This window comes from Podarcis liolepis (assembly GCF_965112155.1).
Source record: "Podarcis liolepis genome assembly, chromosome: 6".
NCBI classification, from domain to species: Eukaryota; Metazoa; Chordata; class Lepidosauria; order Squamata; family Lacertidae; genus Podarcis; species Podarcis liolepis.
This window is the reverse complement of record NC_139559.1, coordinates 22,397,936-22,403,701: the sequence shown is the minus strand read 5'-3', so window position 1 is coordinate 22,403,701 and position 5,766 is coordinate 22,397,936.

Genomic DNA, 5,766 nt, shown 5'->3' with positions numbered 1-5,766 from the left:
GCCAATCTTTTATTTTTCATACTCATTAATTTATTACTACTGTTTATTTATTTCAGCAATTGATATACTGCTAAACACCTTCATATCTCAGCATTGTACAGTAAGAATAAAAAGATACAATAAAAATAAGTTAAAACTAATAAAACAAAATAAGAAAACTTAAAATGTCAGCTGAAATAAAAAGGTCTTCACTAAGCACTGGGGAAGGTGGGGTGCTGGCCTCAGCTAATTTAATGGTAACCATAATTCCAAATCAAGACTACAAAGGTGAATGGCAAGACCAGGGAATTCTACTGTCTTGTACAGGGCATAAGATCAGTTAATGGGGTAGTTTGGATTAACTGGCAAAGAACATTCAGAATCAAGAGTAGCAAAATCACTCCATGGGGAAACCAGTATAATCTACATTTGGGGTGAAATAAAACATCTTGCTGTACTTTCTGGTGAAATATTTATGTACATCCCACAGATACTGTAAGCTGTGGAAGGACACAGTACTTGAAAACCATAACTTATTTTCTTCTGCCTATATTCCTAGTATTTGGGTCTTCCCCAGAAATCTTTATTTGTGAAACATAGTACAGTGGTGCCTCGCAAGACGAAATTAATCCGTTCCGCGAGTCTCTTCGTCTAGCGGTTTTTTCGTCTTGCGAAGCAACCCTATTAGCGGATTAGCGCTATTAGCGGTTTAGCGGCTATTAAAGGCATGGCGGATTAGCGGCTAAAAGGCTATTAGCGGCTTAGAAAAAAGGGGGGAAGCGGGGAAAAATCGGAACACTCGCAAGATGTTTTCATCTTGCAAAGCAAGCCCATAGGGAAAATCGTCTTGCAAAGCAGCTCAAAAATGGAAAACCCTTTCGTCTAGCGGGTTTTCCGTCTTGCGAGGCATTCGTCTTGCGGGGCACCACTGTACTTACCAGCTAACTCTGGCGGTGTTTTGAGGTAAACATTTCCTGTTTCAGAGAGAGAAGCGAATTGCATTTTATTTTCTTACTGAGCATTGCTTTAATTACAGCATGAAGGCTTTTAGCCAGCCTGTTTTATAGGAAATTGAATTCAGCAGGGCGAACAATCAAAATGTAGTTTACCTATTAATCTGTGGATAAAGATTCAAATATGAAGTAATTTATACAGTGGTGCCCCGCAAGATGAATGCCTCGCAAGACGGAAAACCCGCTAGACGAAAGGGTTTTCCGTTTTTGAGCTGCTTTGCAAGACGATTTTCCCTATGGGCTTGCTTTGCAAGATGAAAACGTCTTGCAAGTGTTCCTATTTCCCCCCCCCCGCCTTTTTCTAAGCCGCTAAGCCGCTAATAGCCTTTTAGCCGCTAATCCTTTAATAGCTGCTAAACCGCTAATAGCGCTAATCCGCTAATAGGGTTGCTTCGCAAGACGAAAAAAAACGCTAGACGAAAAGACTCGCGGAACGGATTAATTTCGTCTTGCGAGGCACTACTGTATTTGGCCGCTAGATGTCAGCCTTGTTTCATAACTTTGATTTGATGCAGCCTGTGCTGTACTTGCACGTCAACTAAGGAACTCCACTTCATAAACCATCCCACTTGGCATCAAGGTGGTCAGCCCCTGGGTGTTCATATTTTTTTTAATAAAAACAACTCACAGAACTATGTCTAAAATGTTGAGTTCTTATGAGTTGGTGCAGGGGACCAATGATGTAATTATGTAAATAAGATGCAAGTTGGATTCTCTTAAAAAAGCAATAATGGCAGACTTGGACTAAGGAAACTGCCTTCAGGCAGTATGAACTAGGACTGAAGGCTTTTGCCATTTTATTTTTATTTGCAAGTTCCTTTGGTTTGGCTTTCTTGCCATTTGCAATGTGTGAAAGCAGTTTTCAACCAAACAAGTATGCAAAGCTAAAAGCCATGTTGGCAATATACCCAGCTTCTTGCATATTGGGTGGCAATGAACAAAGATTTCATGATATATTCTCATAGCATATGCTCTGAGACATCTTGTCCCTTGCCAACTAACCTCCCTGCGCTATGGAGGCAGCCTACTCTGTCAGGGAAGCAGGGACCCAAAAACCTCCAGGAAATAAGCTGCTCTGAGATGTGCTTCTGCTTGTATACCTTAAATTTAGCCAGTGTTTTGCATTGCCTTTACGGTCAGAGGAAGCTTGTAGCTTTTCCTGCTTTGTAAATTGTGTTTGGTCCTTCTCCAGCTTGTACTGAGAACTTGCAGAAATACCAATCAAGAGCATTCACTAGACACAAAATCCAGAGATTTTGTGCTTAAAAAGAGATGTCTTTAAAATAACCCTGCCAGATGAATGTTCACCTTACTGAGGCTGTGAGAGTTGTGGATTATTGCAATTTATATTTCCAAGCATGGCGATTTATAAAATGTTTAGGGCATGCTCTATTTTGTATGTATGTAAATTAGTATGCATTTCTATTGCACAGTGCTAAATATTTTTTTATTAAGATGTGTGTGCTTGTGTGAATATTAAGGCACAAAACCTGGGCACTGAGTTAATTTGGAAATTTCTGACACTTAACAATTGTAATGGCTGCATAATGTGTCAGAAGTTACACAGATTAGCTCTGTATTTGTCTTTGTTTCTGTATAATGAGCACCTGTTCCCTGTAATGTGCTCAGGAAATAGCACACATTTTGCCTTTCAGTGTTGATCTTCTGCATAATAAGAGACAGGTGTGGCTGAAGGAGTTGAAAGCTTAACTGAGTTTGCTGTGCTTGCCCTTGATCTCCCCCCCCCCTCTCATTCACTTCAGTTCTTTCTTGGAATATAGACTGTTTTGAGAGAGACCGTAGTGCTTCCCTCTTTAGTCTTAAGTGCATATGGAAGTGCTACTTATAGCCAGTGGATTTATTTAGCAGTAATAATTAAGCAGTGTTTTCACAGTACTAATATCTCTTACATGGGAAGAAAACAAGCACAAGGGAGTAGGATGTAGATGGAGTTGATGAGAGACTTTGGGGATGGGGCAGGCAGCAGGACTAGAGTGCCCTTTCCTTTCTCCTGCAGCAGCCTTAAATTGCCTGTGTCGAATAGAATAGAACTTAATTGAAATGAGACTTGGAGCTTCCCGCTTATTAGCAAAGCACATATTCATGAATAGTTGGCGTGTTGATGGTGAGTGCCAGTTTCTGGCTTTTAAAAGAATTAAATAAAATGTTTCTATTGCATCTATCCTCAAAGCCTCAAGGTGGGTAATAAGTAAAATATATAATAACTAGAAAAGTTAAGCATACAAAGCAAAAAAACAACACTGAAGCATCCCTTAGAACCATAACATTTTCAGCAGAATTTTAAAATCATTTAAGACTCAAAAGTTCTCTTTAAAAGCAAAGGTATTATTGTGTGTAGTGAAAAGCCATTAATGAGGGGCAACACAAGCTTTCCTTTTGAGGTTATTCCAGAGCCTGTGGGTGCAGCCACTGAAAAAGGCGTTTCCCCAGATCCCAACCAGGAGACGGCCCCCCCAAACCTGAGCTTTTTTTGTGGGGGGGGGGAGCAACTAGCCAAAGCTGTGCTGCACACCACCTCCAACATAAAGAAATGACACCGCAACACTACAGAGGTGCTGGAACACACAAAAGAGGTGCCGGAACTTTGTTCCAGCTGAAAAAAAGCCCTGATGATGATGTGGTCCATGAAATACTGAATGCATCCAGAAAGATGTGGAGTTATAACTTGTTGGCTTTCTGTAGCAAATGGACCATATTTTTTAAAAAAATATTTTATTTCTCCAGCCATTTCAGCTCACTCACTGGCAACTTAAGGAAGTTCAACCTGTGATTGTAAAGCAAAAAACAACCCCCAAAGCTACATACATTATACTGAAGTTACTACCAATATAAACGCAGGCAAAGAACTTAAATTTCTTAATCTAGATCTTTGTAATTCGTGAAAATTGGAAGTTCATACATCCCTATTAACCATGGTTTAAATAAAACTTAAGTTAACAAGCCATGGCTTAGCATTGCATCTGAGCCCAGTACAGTGCCTTAACTATGGTTTGTTTAACTATGGCTCGTTCATGTTATTGGTTTACTAACCTGAACAATGACTTGGTGTGGGTACCTCATTTACTGTGGTTAAAATTTTTGCTCTCAAACTACTAGCCAAGCAACAGTGACATTAGACAAGAATGATGAAAAATGAAGCTCCTCTTGGCACTCAGCTCCTCTTTCTAATCTTTTCCCCAAAGCTGATGTCGCTGCTAACTGCCTGGTAACAGGATCCTGGAAAAATGATTGATTTTTAAGAGCGTTCCTCCCTTAAATTTGAGCAGGTGTTGAGTAAGGGGTGGGAGGGTTCCAAAATTAAGTTCCATTCCTGACAGTCATTACAATTAACATCCTTAAACTCCTAAAACATTCATTACTGAAACGGCCTTTCAAACTCCCTGCCAGCAGAGACACAGGTGACACCAGCATAGATAATGTTCACTAAATGTAAAGCATAACATTCACACTAACAGCCTATTGTCGGTGTGTGTGTGGTTGCAGACTAGGGGAATAGAATAAAAAGGTTAAACACCTACAAGCTGCAAAATGGTATGGGTGCTTCTTTCTCGGGTGAAGGGATGAAGATACCTGCTGTTCCATGACAGGTGCTGATGGAGATCACTGAGAATCTTCACATCTTCTCTTGCAGGTGAGGCAATGATAGCAATTTGGCACCACAAAAGACAGACGAGGGTAGGAAATAAGGAGGGCAGAGTATGACAAAACCATAATTACATTGAATGTAGAATGTCCTTTGCCTTTGAGCATGGTTTGTTCAACCAAAAAGCATTATTTGAATAAACCATGGTTTCATGTGATGTAAGAATGGGCTGCTGTCAAGAAATCACTGCCTGTCCTCTACAGGAAAGTGAGGAATGATATTTTCAACATCTGCTCCCTGTGTTCTTGAATTTTTATCACAAGCACTTGCTGGTTAGTTGTGCAACTCGAACCACAAATACTCCAAGGTAAGTCCTATTGAATTCAGTGAGACTTGCTCCAGGGTAAATGGGATTAGGAGTGTAGCCTCAGTGCAGGTACCAGTAATTTGAGAGTACCAAGTTAATGTTTGCTCCTGAATAATAAAACACAAGACTTTGCCTAAATAGTTTGCAATAGTTTAGTTCTGTTAAAATAAAGGAAGAGTTTGTCATTTCACTATGCACTTCATTGGAATAAGGTAAATTTGTAGCTCAGATGTAAGCCCGTATTTTACACACAAAAGACCTCAGCCTTCAAAATGGGGAATCTTCAGGTAAGGCTGGCAAAGACTCCCATCCTAAAACACGGCAGGGCAGAGCTCCCCAACGTTTTTAGCCCTAGAGGCACTTCTGGAAATTAAACCTGTGGGCACCACAAAATAACCATTTCACTAGAAAAACAGGAAATGCTATCAGAGCCCCCTAAAATAGATCCAAACCCCACACCCCAAAACAGACAAAAAGCAGGCAACCTGCACAACAACAATGGAAATACAAAATGGGAGGGACAGGTGCCAAAGGCTATATATGCGGTGGCTATGCTGCCTGTGAACACATTGGGGACCCCTTTACATTGTGGTAGATCAGTGTTTCCCAAACTTGGGTCTCCAATGTAAAAACTGCCACAACGTTGGAGTAGAAAACTGCAAGGGCATGTTACATGCACACACACCAAGACCATCTGTTTAATAATAAACACTTTAAAACTATACCTTGCCATGCTCTATAACACAAAGAAGGTCAACAAGCAAGGAAGGAAGGCCAGCCACACTGGGAGGAGAGACTTCCTC